The 22,222-nt window shown below is 37.9% G+C and overlaps 1 long non-coding RNA gene across 14 annotated transcripts in view; it reads left to right on the top strand.

Moving 5' to 3' along the window:
- The window catches only part of LOC129628852 (uncharacterized), a 143,454-nt gene that overhangs the window by 17,778 nt on the left and 103,454 nt on the right, over nt 1-22,222 (top strand). The window contains exon 3 of one of the 14 annotated variants that reach the window (XR_008702933.1): nt 17,240-18,343. The exons of the other annotated variants lie outside the window; for them this stretch is intronic. This is a non-coding gene — a long non-coding RNA (uncharacterized LOC129628852). Of the gene's footprint in view, nt 1-17,239; nt 18,344-22,222 lie in introns of those variants that run through there. 14 annotated transcript variants of the gene reach the window in all.

Below are 22,222 nucleotides of genomic sequence, written 5' to 3'. Positions count from 1 at the left end.
GGCTTTCAAAACTATTTTTCCTACTTTAGATCCGCCCACATTTACATAAGAGCTCCAAGGTGAAGAATTTAACTCTTTCTTGGGTAACAGCCTTATCTAAAGACAGCATTATAGTAAGTTCTTGATGATTCTTGAATCATTAGACGCTGGGGAAGATAAGGTAAACAGACTTCAATTTTAAAATATCCTCTTACTACGTTTTGCTCCTTAAGGGATTTGTAAAACCTGGAACACTCACACTGTACTGACCCAGCTGAGAAATAAGATAGCCCCGACCATTGCTGGAAAGATGAGACAGGAGGAGCATCTCCACCCCAACCCTGGGCATTATTTACAGCTCATTTACCCATTTATTTGGTCAATCGATTTACACCCTGGTGGTTGTAAGAAATAGAAGGAAACCCAGACATAACCCACTTCTTTCCAAAAAAAAAAAAAAAAAAAAAAAAACCAGAGAAATTTGATACTGTACTTGGGATTGAGGAAAACGAATTGATTTGACAGCTAATCTAAAACTCCTAAGGGAAAAATCGATATAGAACCAAATAATCTCATCTGTAATTTTGTATGCTCTTCCCCCTAGTAAGCTGATTGTATAGCATGTGTCATCTATTTTAGATGGGAATGTTACCAACTATAATGCTTGTGTTGATATTTCAAACAGATTCTAATCTTATTTCAGTAATAGCTTCTGTCATTCCTAGCAACACATATGCCATAACATTCTTGGTTGCATTGACAGAAATATTAATGTGCTCAGATTTCATATTATTTGGACCACTATATGTCTCTTTCTTAGTGTTTGGTTGCTTTTGATATATACACAGTGTTAGAGCCTGGCTTCCCAATCCCAGTGCTTTAGGTATTATTCATGAGTAGGATCCGTCTTCTCATCTCTGTGTGATTTGGGTCTTCTCTGGCAGAAAACTTCTCTACAATTCTATGGATTTCTTCTTTTATACTTTCCCATCTTCTGTGACTCAGATGTTGGGTTGGCCAAAAAGGTAAAAAAAACCCAAAACATTTTTTTGGCCAGCCTGACACCTGACTCCTCATCTTCGTTTTAGTCCCTTAGAGCTATTGCCTCTCAGATTGGAATGGATTTATTGTCTACATGTCAATTTGATGTTGGAAACTTTCACACTCCTTCTCTGCCAAATTCCTACTCTGTCCTTAAACTCATTGCCTTCCACTTCTACCTTCCATTTCTTCCTGTGCTATTACTATTACATAGACCTTTCATGAGCAGATATATTTCAGTGTAGTTTTTACCTTTTACTTTAGTTGCATTGTTTAGTGTCGTTTAGAACAATCCAAGTCTTCCTTCTACTCCATAACCTTTCACGTATTTAAAATGGCTACTAGGAGCATTTACTTCTTTGGGCTAAATATCCTTAGTTCCTTTTATCATTAACTATAGAATAGAGTTTTGAATTGCTTTATCGTCTAGTTGGTGACTCACCATACATTTGAGTTACACACCCACATTTTGGAAGTGATATTAGGAAAATTTCCCCATTTTGGCATCAGAATCCAGACTGGAATGATTAAAAATGTTAGAGATATCCATATACTCTTAAATTTAAATGAAGCTTTAGAAAAGTAAAAAAAAAGATTAATAAGGATAGGGGTTAAATGAGATTCACTAATTCATACAATAGAATAAAATCTCATGCAATTTTCTGTAAATTTGATAATGAGCATTTTTAGATGTCATGAAACAGTGATGATCAAGCTCAGTCAGTCCGGAACCCAGTCAGTACTGTGGGAGTGCTCTGGAAGGCTTGGCGAATTATCTAGGAGACTCCATGATGATTTCAGTGTCCTTAGTGGAGATTGGGTTGAGGGCGGTGGGGAAAGGGACTAACGTTAGAAATAGAAACTAGAGGATTTATCCTGAAACTCTGTCAGCATAGCATATTATATTTTTATTTACATTGTATAGGACAGATCAGTTCATGTAATAAGGTTCTCTAAAGATACTTTTGGGCTTCCCAGATTGCACTAGCAGTAAAGAACCTGCCTGCCAATGCAGGAGATGTAGGAAAGGTGGGTTTGATCCCCGGGTTGGGGAGATCCCCTGGAGGAGGGCATGGCAACCCACTTCAGCATTCTTGCCTGGAGAATCCCATGGACAGAGGAGCCCTGTGGGTTTCAAAGAGTTAGACATGACTGAAGCAACTTAGCATGCATGCAAAGATACTTTGACTCACACTTCACTTAAGATTAAGAAGTTATCCATTGTCCATATCAGAGATTATTTTTTTTAATTAATTTATTTATTTTAATTGGAGGATAATTGCAATATTGTGATGGTTTTTGCCATAATTGACATGAATCAGCCATGGGTGTACATGTCTCTCCATCCTAAAACTCCTTCCCACCTTCTTCCCTACCCCATCCCTCTGGGTTGTCCTAGAGCACCAGCTTTGAGTGCCCTGCTTCATGCATTGAACTTGCACTGGTCATCTATTTTACACATGGTAATACACATGTTTCAGTGCTATTCTCTCAAATCATCCCATCTTGCCCTCCAAAGAATACAAAAGTCTGTTTTTACATCTGTGTCTCTTTTGCTGCCTTGCATATAGATCATCATTACTCTCTTTTCTAAATTCCATATATATTCATTAATATACAGTATTGGTATTTCTCTTTCTGACTTACTTTACTTTGTAAATTGGCTCCAGTTTTATACACCTCATTAGAACTGACTCAAATGTGTTCTTTTTTATAGCTGAGTAATATTCCCTTGTGTATATGTACCACAACTTCCTTATTCATTCGCCTGCCAATGAACGACTAGGTTACTTCCATGTCCTAGCTATTGTAAACAATGCTGCGATGAACATTGGGGGTACATGTTTCTCTTTCAATTCTGGTTTCCTTGGCATGTATGCCCAGCAGTGGGATTGCTTGGTGGGGGGTTGTATGGCAGTTCTATTACCAGTTTGTTAAGGAATCTCCACACTGTTCTCCATAGTGGCTGTACTAGTTTGCATTCCCACTAACAGTGTAAGAGGGTTCCTTTTTCTCCACACCCTCTCCAGCATTTATTGTTTATAGACTTTTTGGTGGCAGCCACTCTGACCAGCGTGAGATGATACCTCATTGTGGTTTTGATTTGCATTTCTCTAGTAATGAGTGATGTTGGGCATCTTTTCATGTGTTTATTAGCCATCTATATGCCTTCTTTGGAGAAATGTCTGTTTAGTTCTTTTGCCCACTTTTTGATTGGGTTGTTCATTTTTCTGGTATTGTGCTTCGTGAGCTACTTGTATATTTTGGAGATTAATTCTTTGTCAGTTGTTTCATTTGCTATTATTATCTCCCATTCTGAAGACTGCCTTTTCACCTTGCTTGTTGTTTCCTTCATTGTGTAAAAGCTTTTAAGTTTGATTAGGTCCCTTTGTTTATTTTTATTTCCCTTACTCCGGGAGGTGGGTCATAGAGGATCTTGCTGTGATTTATGTCAGAGAGTGTTCTGCCTATGTTTTCCTCTAAGAGTTTCATAGTTTCTGGTCTTACATTTAGATCTTTAATCCATTTTGAGTTTATTTTTGTGTATGGTGTTAGAAATAGTTCTAGTTTCATTCTTTATGTGGTTGATCAGTTTTCCCAGCACTACTTGTTAAAGAGACTGTCTTTTCTCCATTGTATATTTTTGCTTCCTTTGTCAAAGATAAGGTGTCCACAGGTGCATGGATTTATCTATGTCAGAGATTATTATTTTTGTTTAGGGTAGCTTTAGAAAATGATGGAGATGCTGAAAGGTAAAAACCACCCTCCCACCAAGACACCTACTGGAGCCACCGTTACTCTGATTCCTCATGTTAATTGCCTTTGTCCCAGGTGATTCTGCTTTAGGTGTACCCTGATTATAAAAAAAAAATGCAAAAATCCATCAATCTTTATGATGCAGTTGTTTAACATTTACTTGAAACAGCAAGACTTACACTGGGTGTAGAGAAATACTTCTGATATGTACTATGAAGAGTCTGCTACCAATTACTTTTTATTCTGGAAATGATTTGTTCTCCCTAAGTGCTTCTGCATTTTACTGTCTCTGTGTCTGTCTGTTCCTCAGATGCCTCTCTGTTCCGTCTGTATTGTGTTTCCAGAAGGAAAGAATATTCTGTTCCTTTTAGTCCCAAATTGGTCATTTCCAGGCCAAAAAAAAAAAAAAAAAAAGTGCTCTCATCACAGTAACATGTATCCCCAAACACTTTTAAACATTCTTCCTGGCTACAGCTGTTCACAATTTGACTCTCGAATCATTCCAGGCTCATTAATCCTAAGACTGCACATGTGATGCTTTTGAAGTATGGTATCTAGAACAAAATCCAATACCACAGGTGAGATCTGATCCTAGCTTTCTCTTAGCTTGACAGTCATGTGAATTACACTTGGAAGGCTATTTTGGACTTGAGGCACTGATGACAGATTGCCTTTAGTAAGCATCCTCTGTAAATAGAACATTATGTTCAGCCTTGGAGCATCAACAGACTTATAGACAGCCGTGGAGCAGGCAGAGAATCTTCCCTTAAGAACTGCCATGTAAGACAAAGCTGGAAACCAAGTTGCCATTTGCAGCTTAATCTTAAAGCCATCGTCTGGTGAAATCCTACCTACCGGTATCTGCACAGCCATTGACCCGTGAGAGATATAAGCTCAGAATGACAGGATTCATGCTGCAATGCATATTTAACATATTACATCTAGACACCTGTTTAGGGACAGTTTGGAAGTACAGATATTTTCTTAGGGCCTTCGTGTGCCAGCACTACCTTATTGAATTTTCAGGATGATTCTCCAAGTTTGCATTGTTCTTGTTTTATAAATGAGGACACTGAGCTTCAAAGGTCGAGCAGCGTGTATTTGAATAACTGGCAGGGCCAGGATTAAAAGTCAGGTATTATACCCAAAGCCCGAACTTTCTCCCTAAAACAAGCTTCCTAGGAAGTTGCCTGTGCCCAAAGTGAAAATTATGTTCTTGATAGAATGTTAGCCAACATATGAAAGGAAAATAGACATAACAAAAGTAACTAACGATGGAAACAGTTCATAATTCTTAATTGTTGCAATGATTCTGAACCTAAATGTATTCGATTTTACCATATTATTACTCAACAGATACTAGCCGCTTACTTTAGGTACATATTGCCCTGCGGTCATTGGTATATCCTCTTCTGTGCACTTATGAGAACTGTTGATGACTTCACAGGTGGTGCTGCATCATTAATGCGTGTAAACTTAGTAGGCATTTCCCCCACAATTCATTCTGCCCTAGAAATCTTATTTCTTGTACTCAAGTGAAGGGTCCCTTTGCCCTTTTCAGTGTTGACAAGATGCTGAGGCAAAGTCCTTACCCTAACAGACTTCTGAAGCAGATAGAAAGCTTTGATGCAAAGATATCTATAAACGTGCCAGGAATCATAGACATTAGAGCTAGAAGGGACTTTCAATGTTATCTACTCAAGCATCCCATTTTAATCAGTAAGGGAATCAGAGAAACCTATAAATAGAATGTTCTAATAACACCAACCCTGTGTAGGATGACTGCGGCGTTCATTTGAAGAGTAAAGGAGTGCCAACTGACAGGAATGCCGGGAAGTGAGCAGTGTCCCGTGCAAGCCAGTCTGTAGTTATTCTAGCCTCTTTCAACTTTTTATAATAATGAAATAAGGTGGCATATGTGAAAACACTTGGGTTGATACCTGGCATATATATGGAAAGTGCACATAAATTTTTCCCTGAATCTGAAGTCCAGGTGCCCAGGAAATCAGGAGATTTGGGAGTTAGGCATAGGTGTTCTAACTTCTAAAGAGTCAGCAGTACCAAATGAAGACCTAAAGTGACAGAGAAGCGTCAGGTTTTATTCCTGTGTATCTTAACTTTTTGTTTTTGTGTTGAATCTAACATAGCAAAGCTTCCTGTCATTTTTTTTCTCCCATTTTATAGATGGACCAAATTATCCCATGGCTTTAAGATTAAAGCCACATTAGTAAACAGCTACGCAGGCTAATAATCCTGCCGGAAGGAAGGAAAAGATAAAGGAAGGCAGGGAGGGGAGGAGGGATGAGGAAGGGGGATGGTGAGACCAGTTGTTTCTGAAGATACAAGATTCTGTGGAATCTGTACCCAGATAAGAGGCTACACATTTTATACATAACTTCTTAAAAAGGAAACAAGATAGAGTACGGATTTTTAGCTTAAAAGCAATAGACTTACAACTACCCCCATTCTACTGCCTTTTCACCGTGTAGGAGTCATCACTACATCTTTGTTTCATTCCAATTATTTATTTAATGCAGCCGGCTTTCAGAGCCCTTGAATTCACTCCTCCACTTTTGCCATAAGAATAACTGCAATTCGTTCCTTAATTGATGGCAAACCACAGAGTGAAGGACCTGGGCCTTTCTCCAGTGTAAATTATGAGTGCCCGAGAGTAGTGAGGGCTTCCTTGGCTCAGTGGGTAAAGAATCCACCTGCACTGCATGAGACACAGGAGACGTGGGTTCCATCTCTGGGTCAAGAAGATCCCCTGGAGTAAAAAAATGGCAATCCACTTCAGTATTCTTGCCTGGGAAATTCCATGGACAGAGGAGCCTGGTGGGCTACAGTCCATGGGGTCACAAAGAGTCGGACATGACTGAGCACAAATGCATGAACGCTCAGATGCACGCACATGTGCACACACACACATATACATACATATACACTAGAGTAGTTAAGAAGTGATATGCTAGAAACTGATTTTCTAGTTTATGTCACTTAGAAGTTCCAAGTTATCCTAAAGAGACACAGAAGCATTCACTTGTCTGCTTCTGAATCCAAGATGTTGGCTCCAAGATATTTCAGGTTGAAATCTTATCCCTGAAAAGGCAACACAATAACCAATTCTATTCCCTGCCATTTCTCCAATGGCAATGAGGAGGTGAAACTTAAAATGTTATCTAGGCTGTGAAATCTGGCCCTTCTCCTGTTCTGACCTTTTCATTCTTCTTTGTTCTGACTGACTGGTCATTGCCAGACCCTTCTGCAGGTTGGTTGTGTTCTAAGGGCTGGAATACAAGAATCGCCAGCTAATCAACATACCAACTATAGAAAAGGTGAAAAACAGCTGCCTTTCCCTATAGCCACCCCCAGTGCACGCACTTCAACTTGCACAGAAACTGGCTCCACTTTAGAAATGTCCTGTACTACTTTTAGTCCAGTTCAGAGAAATAATGAATTTGAATAATACCAATCATTTCACTCTAGCGAACTAAAGTGAGAAAAACTATCTTCTGACACATCATGAGACTGTAACTCTTGAAGGGCTCTGTGTCTGATTTATAATTAACTCAGGATATTATTTTCAACTATAACTCTTAAGATTTTCTTTTCCAGTAAGAATTCCCAAATAAGATTTACCTCCAGTGACTGAATTTTCCTACCTTCAGTTTGAGAATGTTATTCCTAAATTGAGTTTTCTTTTTCTTCTGTCTTTGAATTATATGTTCAGGTTTACATTTTCTCCCAAGTACAGTCAAGAATAATGGTAAAAATAAGCAGTTAAATGAAAAAGTCTTTCATTTTCACCGTGACATATATTTTACAAAGCATATTGTTTTAGTCAGGATAGGATAGTTTAAGCAGTAGTAACAAATCAACCCCCGAATCTCAGTTCTTAACACTCAAAAACTTTATTTCTTGTCACATGATAATATCTGGTGTGGCTTAGCTGGGGGCTGGGTTCCATATTAGCTTGCAAATCACAGGCTTATAACAACACCAGCATCTTAACACATGCCTTTGGAGTTTGCCGTGCCAGCCATAGATGACACTTATTCTTCTGTGTGTTGGCCTAAATTGAAAATGCATTGCTTCTGCTCATAGCACATTGGTGAGAATCTGTCACGTCGCCCACCTGGGGTGAAAATATAGGTGATCACCTGGATGTTCCCTAAGCAACAGATGTCTCTGCCATACACGTTTATGTCAGTGTCTTCACTTAAGCATAATAACCTTGAAAGGGTGATAATCTTGCTACTACTAACAACAGAGCAGCTATTCATCATTTCCCAATTGTGTGTGAGCGATGAATTCTTGCAACCTCATTCTACTCATCTGGAAATTAAGTCCTGTGAAAGGGCAGGGGAAGGGGAGAGCCAGTCTCAGAATGTGTGGCAGCTCTGAGCATCTCCGCCAGCCCAGAGGCTACACCAGGAGGAAGACTGACCAGAGAGGAATCTTGCAGTGGGCAGGAATGGCCAGGCTCTAGTACTCATGCCATGCTCAGTTATTGGCTGGGAACCCATGTCCTTGGCTTGAACACTGAGGCAGACCACAAAGCAGCTGCCACAGATAGCTATTCTGAGAGCAGTAGGTGAGCTGGAAGATGCACATGGGGTTCCTGTTGTCAAGAATTGCTGGCACTCTAGCAAGCCCTTATAGCTACAGCAGAACTTTCAGTGTAATTATTCTATTAGGAACTGGGTAAGAAACTTCAGGAAAAAAGGAGGCAATAGTAATGGGGGGAGGGAGAATATTAAGGTCAAGTAGTCTGAGAGGGCTGTTCTCACTTCACTGCCATTAACTAGCTGTGTGACCGCCAGCCCTGTCCCGGAACTCACTGTGCCTTTATTCTCTAGTCAGAGTTAGATGATTGGACATGATCAGGGATTTTCTTAAACTTTACTGTGTTTCACAATCACCCAGGGGCTTGTAAAAACATAGATCTCTGGTCCCACACCCAGAATTTCTGTTCTGAGAAGTCTTGAGTGAGGCTGGAGATGGTCTTTCTAACAAGTTCCCAGGCTCTGCTGCTGGTTGGGAGCCCACACTTTGAGGAACCCTAGACTAGACCCTGATGCTGGGAAAGATTGAGGGCAGGAGGAGAAGGGGGTGACAGAGGGTGAGATGGTTGGAAGGCATCACTGACTCAATGAACAGGAGTTTCAGCAAACTCAGGAGAGAGTGAAGGACAGGGAAGCCTGGTGTGCTGCAGTCTATTGGTTCTCAAAGAGTCGGACACAACTTAGCAACTGAACTGAGTTGAACGACTGAACAACAACAATACTAGATGCTCTCCAATGTCATTTCAAACTCATAAATACTATGTGCTTGTGATTCAGCTACATGACTTGAAAACAACCACTGCTACAGTTACTTATATCTATCTCTTCCTGCTCCTTTATAAGCTAATATAAATATTGCCTTTATTATTGCCAGGAGAAATATCAATAACCTCAGATATGCAGATGACACCATCCTTATAGCAGAAAGTAAAGAAGAACTAAAGACCCTCTTGATGAAAGTGAAAGAGGAGCGTGAAAAAGTTGGCTTAAAGCTCAACATTCAGAAAACGAAGATCATGGCATCTAGTCCCATCACTTCATGGCAAATAGATGGGGAAACAGTGGAAACAGTGGCTGACTTTATTTTTGGGGGGCTCCAAAATCACTACCGATGGTGATTGTAGCCATTAAAAGATGCTTACTCCTTGGAAGGAAAGTTATGGCTAACCTTGACAGCATATTCAAAAGCAGAGACATTACTTTGCCAACAAAGGTCCGTCGAGTCAAGGCTATGGTTTTTCCAGTAGTCATGTATGGATGTGAGAGTTGGACTATAAAGAAAGCTGAGCACTGAAAAATTGATGCTTTTGGACTGTGGTGTTGGAGAAGACTCTTGAGAGTCTCTTGGACTGCAAGGAGATCCAACCAGTCCATCCTAAAGGAGACCAGTCCTGGGTGTTCATTGGAAGGGCTGATGTTGAAGCTGAAACTCCCAATACTTTGGCCACCTGATGTGAAGAACTGACTCATTTGAAAAGACCCTGATGCTGGGAGGGATTGGGGGCAGGAGGAGAAGGGGACGACAGAGGATGAGATGGATGGATGGCATCACTGACTCGATGGACAAGAGTTTGGGTGAACTCTGGGAGTTGGTGATGGACAGGGAGGCCTGGTGTGCTGTGGTTCATGCGTGAGCAAAGAGTCGGACACGACTGAGTGACTGAACTGAACTATCTATATAATAACTGTATTGATAACATATCATTAAATAAAAAATATCAAATGATTTCTTACCATGTGATGGATATTGTGCCAAATACAAAGAAAGTATCCTTTATAATTTGAGTTAAAATACTGACAGAAGAGCCATCAGCAGCAGCATTGATGACATGTATTGAATATACACAATGTCCTGCACTCTGTGCTAGCTCCCTAGGTCTGTTATCTCATTAGTGTGAGTACATGATTAACTATGATGTTAAGACAGTTATAAGGAAGGAGCAATGACATCTATCTTCAGTGCAGATAGATAAAGTAGGGGAGGAAGAAGCTGTGCAAGGAGTAACATGAGCAGTCTGGCAGCCAAGTGTAAATGGTGAAGTCTTAGCTTAGACTAAAGGTGTTTTGGGGGTGAGAAGGAAATGCTGTTTGTGTGAGTGGGAGAAAGGAATGGAATAAATTCAGACGTGCAGTTCAAGTCTATGAAGCTCACATACTTGACAACCTTAGCTTAGAGGAGTCTACTACACCACGTGGTGGGTAAATAAACAGCAGGAGATTATTTTACTGGAGGGAAAAGGAAAGAGAGAGGTTAAGAATGGAGGACCTGCCTCAGTTCTGCTCAAGTGTCACCTGTGTGGCCTTGAGCAAGCCACTGAGCACTCGCAGCATCCTGTTCTCATCTCGACAAGAACATAGCACTCACCGCGCCTGTCTTAAAGGACGGTGAGTATAAAGCAAGAGCACTTTGTTCATCACAAATCTCTATGCATCAGTGTGACACTATTAACAAGAAAGCTGTATTGTATTTTTAGATTTTTCAAAACAGTTCCAGCTTTCTGCTTTGGTGACGAGTTTCACTCTTTGCCCAAAGACCAGAATGCCTGTGGAGAAAGGTCTGGACTTTATCCACTTGTCTGTGGGGTGTCGTGCACTTTAGGAATGTAGAAAAGGAATCCTCTGTTTTGTGACTTAACACGCCAGGAGTTCCCTACCCACATGAAGTTGGTTGTCTTCTCCTGGCTAATTGCAAATAGGAGACTCCCAGAGAGTTGGTCCATGTGATGCTCTGTGGTGTAGGACAATAAAAGGATGACATGAACAGATTGAAACACCAAGACATGGTTGGCCAAAACATGTTGTAGTTAATATGTCCCAGGAGCTCAATTGGCTTCTTTCTCTGGTTGGAGCCTAAAGGAACAAAGGAAGGAAGAGGAGAATCCAATCCAATTTTAAAAATGCAGCTCAGCTAAGGTCAAGGCTCTTGTTCTAGGAATCTTTCATTAACCACTTGAAGGCAGGTTCAGAATGGGTTAATATATGCCTTGACCTCTGGCATTAGAAAGATATTGGCAAGGGAAAATCATATTCTTAGCCAGAGAAAAAGCAGGAAACTTTGTCTGCACTTCAATTAACAGATGTGTATAGAGTTGATATTTAGAAAATTGAGTGTGTCCACAAGTGCTGTGGAAGCTGGTTATTTTGGGATACTTTGCTTTTTATGGGTTATCATTACCTTAAGCAGATGGATGAATTAAATTTGAAGGCATCCAAAGACTGGATTGTAGGAAATAATTAAAAATTCAGAGGGGACCATTCTCAGAGTAGATAATTTCAATTTACATGTGATTTTAGAGTTTTATTCTAACTTCTTCTCAGTATATTTACCTATGCATTAGTAATTTGTTGGAATGAATATTAAAATAGACCAACCTTCTCTGTGTTCTCAATGCCTCAAGTGGAGTAAAGGTGGATGAGAATTCCGTTTTGGACTCATAGAGTGTAAGATGACTCACACACATGCAAGCGGAAGTGTGGAGTATATGAAAAACCTTAAAAGCCATTCCTTCAACACTCAATTGTCTCCTGAGCCAGAGTCTTATACTCTTAGCCGTGAGGGATCTAGACACTTCCACATTTCTTCTTGGATGCTCCATTATCACAGCAAACCCAGTGTATCTGAAACAGAACTCCTTTTCTGCCTCAACACATTGGCTTTATTTTTGCCATCTCTGTTTCTGCGGTTGATTTTGTCATTTTCTAAGGCACCTAGGTCCTAAACCTCACAGGTAATCTAGGCTCCTCTCTCTCCCTTTCTACCTAGATCAACCACAGATCAATCTTAGCTTTGTAATGACCATCCTGCAATCCCTTCTCTTTCCAATTCATCTGTTACTTCTCTGGTTTAGTCCGACATCCCCAGGTTTTCTTTACATCTAGAAACCAGCCATCTTGACTGCAGACTCTCTCAGCCTTTAGTTCATTCTTTGTATTACTTCCATGTTATCTTTCAAAACTAGTGCTCTGCAGGTATCCTCTTTCAACTCAAAATTATTTCTTGAGTCACCATTTTTTGGTAGAGACTATTAGATGACTCCCAGTGTCCAGCAATCCATGCATTATTTCTCAGGAACAAAACCCTAGACCATCTATTAACTCAGAAACCCACCTTTCCCGGGTTTCCTAGCAATTGCATTATGTCATGTGACCAAGGTCTGCCCCATGAGACATAAGCAGAATCTTATGTATCTTTTGCGTTGTTTCTTTCAAAAGGAGCAAGTTCATCATTCCCCTTTCCGATGCTGGAATGTGACCATATGGCTGGAACTCTGTTCTGAATTGAGGGTGGGTGTTAGCTCTGAAGGTGGTTAAACAGAAAGACAGAAAGAGACTGAGTCTCTGACTTCATGGAACTGTCATACCAAGCCTGGACTAATCCTGGACCTTTTTTATTTACAGGGAAAAAGAAATATATGTATATATTTAATCCACTATCCTAAAGGTGTGTTACTTTACAGGTGAATGCAAATCTGGACCAGTATCCCCAGGATACAGGGAGTTCTTAATATTTACTGCAGAAACTTGGACTGCCTCTAAGCCTATCTCGACAATGTTTCTCCTACCAGTACCATTCCTTGTGATCAAGCTGTTGTACTCCAAATGTGCTATGCATTCTCCTGCTTGTGGAATTTAATACCTCAGGGACCCTGACTTTCATTTAGTTCCATAGCACTTATTAAATATTTTGCATTGAGATGCAAATAAATGACAAAATAATGGACTTTTCAAAATGGAAGGGATTTAAATTCTGTCTAATTCAAAAATTTCTATACAGTGAAGGAAAATTCTCTGTATCCTTGGTGCTCATAATATATTTGCTGACTGGCAGCATTTTAAAAGACTCTGGGTGATTCAAATGCACCTTCAAGTTTGAGAAGCATCTCATCTGTAGCATCTCTAATCACATGTCATTCAACTGCTCCTTAAGTTGCTCACAAATATATAAAGCACCTTAGCTTGTGCCTGAAGAGCTGTAATTGCTAGCAAGCCATTCTGCAGCATAAGCTACAAACTGGTTCCTTGGAATTTCACTGTGACTTCCCTATTTCTGGTTTCTAGAATAATGATAAATAATATGACATAATAATAACAATAAATAAACACCACATGGCATTGAAACATGTAAAATATCATGTATGAAACGAGTTGCCAGTCCAGGTTCGATGCACGATACTGGATGCTTGGGGCTGGTGCACTGGGACGACCCAGAGGGATGGTATGGGGAGGGAGGAGGGAGGAGGGTTCAGGATGGGGAACACATGTATACCTGTGGCGGATTCATTTTGATATTTGGCAAAACTAATACAATTATGTAAAGTTTAAAAATAAAATAAAATTTAAAAATTAAAAAAAAATAAAAAAAATAAACACCACAATAATTTTAAGATAGCTCTCATTGGGTTAAACCTTCTCTTTTCAAAGGTGAACAACTCATTTGAATTGGCATTCTTCACCTAACCTGATTTTTAGACATTTTGTCTGTTTTAATTTGATCATCTGTTAGTGCCCTAATTAAAATACAAAACCAGAATTCAGTATTATTCCCTGAGTGTGTGGAACTAAATGCTGCAAGAAACAGTGAACTCTAACTCCCTAAATCTGTAGCCTATTACATGCAAAGTTCAGTCCATCACCATAGTTTTGATGATGTTCTGATGATATTTTTATTTATATAAATATTGTAAAAATAATTTTTGAATTAAAATATGCTTAAAAAGAGAGGGGGGCTTCCCAGGTGGCACAGTGGTAAAGAATCCACCTTGCCAGTGCAGGAGATGCCAGAGGTGTGGGTTTGATCCCTGGTTTGGGAAGATGCCCTAGAGGAGGATGGCAACCCACTCCAGGATTTTTACTGGGAAAACCTGTGGACAGAGGAGTCCATGGGATCCCAAAGAGTCAGACATGACAGCAACTGAGCACACACATGCTGAAAAGTGTCAGAAATCACATCTTGTTTGTTATTTGTTTTAATCGGGAAGATCTGTGTGTGAGTCAAGATCTTGTTTTATTTTTCTTTCTAGAGTTTCCTCTGCTACCACTAAAACCTAAAATCTGTGTGTGTGTGTGTGTGTGTGTGTGTGTGTGTGTGTGTGTCTATGCTTGAGCTCTCTTCAGTATAAGTCTGTTTCTACCTTCCTGTAGGACACTTTCTTTTGAGGAACTGACCTCCGACACTCCTCTTTTGAGGAGTCTGAACCTCTGACTCAACAGCCTTACCTAACTCATCTTTCTGCCCTTTTTGTAGTTATGAATATATGCTTTACTACCCTTTTAGAGAGAGATCTCCTTGACAGATGGAATTCATAGTTCTCATAACACCAAGCACAATGAACAACTTACACTAGACACTAAAGAAATATCTTTAAATGAATGATTCACTGTTTATCCACTGGAACACAGGACATTACTAGGTTAGACTTCAGCAGAATGAGCTGGAATAGACAAATGAGTAAAATACCAGCATTCCTCTTGCTATCTTTAGGTGAAATGTATAGCTCCCTCTGGGATTGTCCCAACAAAGGAGCTGACCCAGTTTAATAGAGTATAAATATAGTGTGTTCCCAAAAAGTCCCCAAACACTAGATACACAAAAATGTGTCCTCAGTGTTTCAAGTGATACAACGAATACAGATTGACCCACTTAAAATGAGCCTTTTTACACAAAGTGATTTCTATTCAAACTAGGACCATCCAGCAAAATTCTTGTATCTGTGGTCCAGGGTGATTCCTCTCCTTTACTCTGGATTTTGAATTCAGAGATTTTGAAGAATTTGTATTTACCCAAATTAAAAATCAAGGCCAGCAGACAAGCAGAAAGCAGACAGCGACAAAATTTTTTTAAACAAAAATGCAGTTCTTAACAAGAAATAGAGATAAATGTAGATGAAGAAAAACCTCTCACTTTAGCATTTTCCATCTTTTTTATAGTCTTAGTTTGTACAGCCTCACTCAGGACACTATTTTTATCTTCCAGATATTTTGTCTGAGGTTAGAAAGCTGTCACTGGGCAAATATTTTTGTCCTGATTATGGTTTCAAGGACTATTCATAAACATCAGTACCTGGGGAAAAAATACCATCATGTATTTCCTCCTACTTGTAGAATATTAACGAAAAAATGGACCACTTCGCTGAAATAGACAAGCATGCATCTTGAGAAGTATTAGTCTTATCTTGCTCCAATTAAATAAGCAAGATTTTATATGAATATTAGTGGCACATCTTAGATCTAGGGGAAGTTCGCACCTACCCTCTGTTATCCCCTCAACTTACCCCAGCAAGGAGAAGTTCTAGTATAATAATTGGTAGAGGGTGGAGTTTTTTTTTTTTTTACGTTGTTCCCTCTTCTGACTATTCCTCCCACGACCCTTATGTTCTCAAGTTGGCTGAGGCCATCTCCCACTTGAGAGGGCTCCACTACCTTGGAAGGACCGGTAGGATTGAAGGGCAGTGCAGAACAATGAGGAATGGAATTAAATAACCGGAGAGCTCATCTCTAGCCTTAGGAACCAGGGCGCCCCCTTTTTTTTCCCCCACTTTGAAGTAGTAAAAGCAAGCTAAATGAAAAAACCAGTCTCCTATTGATGGAAGATTTGGGTTGCTTCCAATCTCTTGCTATTACTAACAATGCTGCAATAGATATTCGTGAATATCATTTTGCATGTGTCCTAGTATAACTCTAGGATACATTCCCAGAAGTGGAATAGCTGGGTCAAAGGGCATATGCATTTGTGATTTTAATAGATATTACTAAATTGCCCTCCCTAGGGGTTGTAACCATTTACATTCCCACCAGCAATATATGAAAGTCACTCTTAGCCTCACTGAGCGATTGCATCACGCTTTTGGATTTTTGACAATCTGATAAGTGAAAAATAGTATCTCAGTGTAGTTTTAAAACTGCATTTTACTTATGAGTAGTTTCATGTATTTAAAAGTAATTTATACTTCCTTTTATATTCTTTGCTCATTTTCTTACTGGCTTTTATTAAAATGTAGGAGCTCTTTATATATTTGGGAGATAAATTCCTTTTTTGGGTATTTGTTGGAAATACTTTAACTCAGTTTTAATATTTATATTTTTCTTTGTTTAATGCTGTTCTTTCATGCTTAAATTTTCTTTTACTTTCATGTAGTCAAATACAACAATTTCAAAAATTGGGATATTTTGGTTTATATTTAGATTGGCTTTTCCCTACCCAAGCCTATGATGGAATCCTTCCATGTTTTATTTCAGTATTTTTATGGTTTCATGCTTTATATTTAAATCTTGATCCATTTGGAATTTATCCTTGTTTGAAGTGTGATATGTGAATCTCATTGTTCCAAAAACATTTATTGGCTCTTCCGTTTCCCTCTCTGGTTTGAGATGCCCCTTTTGTTGTATAATATCTATCTCTGTTTCTGAATTTTATTTTTTTCTTTGACTCTGTTGATCTCTTTATGCACTAGTGGGATTTAAAATACATATGAAATCAAATAGATAATTTCTCTTCATTGCTTTTCCATTTCAAGAATTCTCTAAATATTGTTTTATATTAATTTTTAAAATTAACTCATTTAAAAAATATTGGTAATCTTAATGGGATTACATTATTTTTAATTAGATTAGATAAAATTGACATCTTTATGATCTTGATTCTCCCTATGTAAATTATGTATGTTTTTCCATTTGTTAAATTTTGCTATCTCTAGTTAATTTTAAAAAGTTTCCTTAATATGTCTTGTGTTAATTTTCTTAGGCATTTTATCTTCGTGTTGCTATTATAAATGGGATTTTTTTTCTTCCATTAAATGTTCCAGCTGGCTATTGTTTACATAGATGTATTAATTGTATATCTGCATTGGCTTGTTTTTTTGTTTATATTTCATTCAGTTTATTCTTTTGGATTTTTTCAGGTTATCATCAAACACCTTCAAGTGCTGGATTGTATGTCTTCTTCCTTGTTTTAAATTTTGTACTGCTAGCTTTTTTTTTTCTGTTCCAGTTGTGTTGGCTAGTACCTCCCATACAGTGTTAAGTAATAGTGATGATGGTGGACCCAGTCTTTATGTTTTTAGTGGGAATTCCTCTATGGAATTGCAATTAAGAATGATGGTTGATTGGAGCTAAGATGGAAATATTCAATTACATTAAAGAAGGTACCTAACCCTTTTATTGAGGTGTTTTTTTTTTGTTTTTTTGTTTTTAAATTTTATTTTATTTTTAAACTTTACATAATTGTATTAGTTTTGCCAAATATCAAAATGAATCCGCCACAGGTATACATGTGTTCCCCATCCTGAACCCTCCTCCCTCCTCCCTCCCCATTCCATCCCTCTGGGCTGGTGCACTGGGTTGTCCCAGTGAGGTTTTTTTTTAAATCAAGAAAGATTGATGACTTTTTTAAAAATCAGGTTTATTGAAGTACAATTTTCATGCAGTAAAATTAAGATTTTTAGGTCTAGGGCTTGGAAAATTATGACTAATGTATTACAGTTCACTAATTATGAACACATTAAAGATATGGAATATCTTTGACACCACAAAAAGTTTCCTTGTGACACTTTATATAATCAATTTCTGCAATATCCTCACCCCTGTCAACCCTGATTTGATATTTTTACCTATGATTTTGCTTCATCCAGAATAAATGAAATTATACCATATATAACTTTTTTGTATCTTCATCCTTTTATATTCTTTTGAAATAGTCATATTACTGTATTTATGAATAGTTTTATTTTTTTAATTGAGGAGTCTACTGTATGGATGTACCACATTTTGTTTATCCATTCACCAGTTGACAAACATTTGGAATGTTTCTAGATTTCAGCTTGTTATAAATAACCTACATATCTTTGTGTGTGCTTATGCCTTCATTTATTTGAGGTAAATATTTAAAAGTGAAGAATATGAGTTGTACGGTAAGCGTGTGTTTAACAGAGATTTCCAAACCGTTTTCCTAAGTGGTTATATAATTTTGCATTCACACCGACAATATATGAAAATTACAGTCAATATGTACTCCTTCTAACCCCTTGTTTTATCTTTCTTTGGGGGTGGGGGGGGAGTCATTTTGTAGGTGTCTAGCAGCATCTCATTGTGACTTTAATTTGCATTTCTTTAATGATTAATAATGTTAAACATCTTTTCATGTGCTTATTTGCCATCTGTATCTATTCTTTGGTGAAATATCTGTTCAAATATTTTGCCCATCTTTTAATTGGGACTTTTGTCTTCTTCTAATTATTTGAACAGCTTAATGAAGTATAATTAAAAAACAGTAGACTGCATGTATTAAAAGTACACAAATTGATAAGTTTTGACAGATGTATATAACCATCACCAAAATCAGGATAATGAATATATCTATTACCCCTTAACATTTCTTCTTGACTAATTATAATTCTTCTCTCCCACACTTCCCAACTCTAACGCTCATCCCCAGGCAACCAAGGACATGATCTCTGTCCCTAGAGATTAGGTTGCATTTTCTAGAATTTTATATAAATGGAATCATGCAGCACATACTCTTTTCTCTTTTAGGGTGGCTTCTTTCATTGGCATAATTATTTTGAGATAAGTCTATGTTGTTCCATGGATTAATGGTTCATTCCTCTATGTTGCTGAGTAGCATTCAAGTACAAATGAACCATAATTTAATTATCCATTTGTCTGTTGGTGGACCTTTGGCTTATTTCCACATCTTGAAATTTATGTGCAAATTCTTGTGGGAACATATGTTTTCAGTTGTCACGGGTATGTATCTGTGAGTGGAATTGTTATATCACATGGTTAATGGCAACCCACTCCAGTATTCTTGCTTGGAGAATCCCATGGACAAGAGGAGCCTGGTGGGCTACAGTCCATGGGGTCACAAAGAGTCAGGCACAACTGAGTGACCTTACTTACTTACTTATTTACTTACTTCATGTCTAACTTTTTGAGAAACTCCAACAAAAGTTTTTTCACAGCAGCGGCACTGTTTTATATTCCCACCAGCAAGGTACAGGGATCCAGTTTGTCCACATCCTTGCCACATATTTTCCTTTTTATTTTTTAAACTAATTTTTATTAGAGTATAGTTGCTTTATAGCGTTTGCTTGAATCAGCCGTACATGTACATCGATCTCCTCCTTTATGGATTTCCTTCCCATCTAGGTCACCATGGAGCCCTGAGTAGAGTTCCCTGTGCTGTGCTATATGTTCTAATTAATTATCTATTTTATGCATAGTATCAACCGTGTATGTCAATCCCAATCTCCCAATTCGTCCCATGCCACTTCCTACTTGGTGTCCATGTGTTTTTCTCTACGTCTGTGTCTCTATTTCTGCTTTGCAAATAGAGATAATGCCCATTCTGTGCATTATCCTTTCAATTTGTGGATAGTGTCCTTTGATTCACAAAATTTTTAGTTTTATTGAAGTCTGGTTTATCTGTTTTCTCTTTGGTTATTTACTTTAAGTGACATGTTTAACAAACCATTGTGCGTGCATGCTAAGTGGTGTCAGTTGTGTCTGACTCTTTGCCACCCTATGGACTGTAGCCCACCAGGCTCCTCTGTCCATGGGATTCTCCAGGCAAGATTACTCGAGTTGGTTGCCATGGCCCTTCCAGGGGATCTTCCGGACCCAGGGATCGAACCCACATCTCTTACATCTTCTGCATTGACAGGCAGGTTCTTTACCACTAGCACCACTTTTATCTAGTCTAGAGTCACAGAAATTTACTTCTATGTGTTCTTCAAAGGGTTTTATGGTTTTAATTTCACATGTAGGTCTGATGTATTTGAATTAATTTTTGTAAATGGTGTAAGGTAGGTGTCCAGTTTAAGTCTTTCGCATGTGGATATCCAGTTGTTCCAGCACCATTTGTTATAAGGTTTATTCTTTTTCTCAGTTATTTAGCATTCTAGTCATAAATCAACTGACCATGGATATATAGGTTTGCTTCTCGTTTGTAGTTTATTGATCTTTATGTCTATTTTTATGCCAGTTCTATATTGGCATAAAATTGGTATAGCTGTGCTTTAGTGAGTTTTGAAATCAGGCAGTGTGAATCCTCCTGTTCTTTTTCTCTAAGTGTTCTGAATATTCTGGTTTCTTCACATTTTCATGTGTATTTTTACATTAAAAGACATTGGAATTTTGATAGTTTGCCTCAGATCTGTAGATCAATTTGGAGAGCATTACTGCAAATAATATAATATATTCCAATCCATGAAACGTGAGGCATCTATTTAGTTGTTTTTTTTTTTAATTAGAGGATAATTGCCTTACAATATTTTGTTGGTTTCTGCCATATATATCAACATGAATTAGCCACGGGCATATATATATTAGGTGTTCTTTAATATCTTTCAACAAAGTTTTGTGGATTTTTAGTGTGCAATTATCAAGCTACTTGTGCTAAATTTATTCCTAAGTATTTTATTTTTATGCTGTTATAACAATTATTTTCTTAATTTAAATTTTGGAATGTTCACTATAAAGGTATAAAAATACAACTAATTTTTGTATATTGATCTTATATTCTGCAACTTCACTAAAACTGTCTCTATATTTATAAGGGATATTGGTTTACATATTTTTTCTGGCAATATCTTTTTCTGCTTTTGGTGCATGAATAATATTCAATACATAGTGTGAATTGGAAAGTGTTCCCTTCTATTTTTTGGGAAGAATTTAAGAAATATCGATGTTAATTTTTCATTAAATGTTTGGTAGAATTCACTGTAAAGACGTCTAGCTCTGGACTTTTCTTTGGGGGAAAATTTTTTTTTATTACTAATTCATTCTCTTCCATTGTTATATATACGCATAGATTAGATTTTTACTTCTTATGTTAGTATTGGTAGTTTGTGTATTTCTAAAACTTTTTTCTGTTTCATGTAGGCTACTTATGTTTTGGGCTTCCCAGATGGCTCAGTGGTAAAGAATCTGCCTGCCCAGCAGGAGATGCTGGTTCTATCCCTGGGTCAGGAAGATCCCCTAGAGAAGGAAATGGCAATCTACTCCAGTATTCTTGCCTGGGAAATCCCATGGCCAGAGGAGACTGGTGGGCTGCAGTCCATGAGGTTGTAAAAAGAGTTGAACATGACTTAGAGACTAAACAACAACAACTTATGTTTTATCTACGTTAATTATTCATATTCTTCTCTTTTAATCCTTTTTACTTCTAAAATATTAGTAGTAATGTCTTCACCAATTTTAATTATTTCAGTTTTCTCACTTTTTCCCTTGGTTGGTCTATCTAATTTTCTTGGTCTTTTCAAAGAACTAACTTTGGGGTTTCATTAATTTTTTTCTACTGTGTTTCTATATTCTGTTTCGTTGATTTCTGTACTAATTTTATTACTTTCTTCCTTTTGCTTTCTTTGGATTTACTTTTTTTTTAACTTAAAAATACATTTGTTACTTCACAGTGTCTGTGGGTCAGAAATTTGGGCATAGTCTAGCTGGGTTCTCTGCTCAGGGTCTCAGAAAGCTGTAAGCGGAGTGTTGACAGGGACTACAAACTCATCTAAGGCTCATTTATAGTCCCTTTCCAAACTCTTTAGTGATTGGAAATGTGAATTTCCTTGTAGTCATATGACTGAGATACCCATTTTCTTGTTAGCTATAGATCAGAACCACCCTCAGGTCCTAAAGTCTACTCTCTGATCCTTGGCATATGGGTCTTGTCTCAAAATGTGGCAAAATTTGCTCTTCTGTTTCTACAGCGGAAGTTTAGATTATTGATTTGAGATCTTTCATCTTTTGTAATGTAGATTTTTACAGGTGTAGATTTTCCTTTAAGAATAGCTTTAACTGCACCCCAGAAGTTTTGGTATGGTTGTGCTTTCACCTTTGTTTATTTCAGAGTATTTTCTAACTTCATTTGTGGTATCTTCTTTGAC

This window comes from Bubalus kerabau, chromosome 15 (assembly GCF_029407905.1).
Source record: "Bubalus kerabau isolate K-KA32 ecotype Philippines breed swamp buffalo chromosome 15, PCC_UOA_SB_1v2, whole genome shotgun sequence".
Lineage (NCBI taxonomy): Eukaryota > Metazoa > Chordata > Mammalia > Artiodactyla > Bovidae > Bubalus > Bubalus kerabau.
The sequence above is the reverse complement of the archived record's forward strand: the minus strand, read 5'-3'. Positions and strand labels throughout refer to the sequence as shown.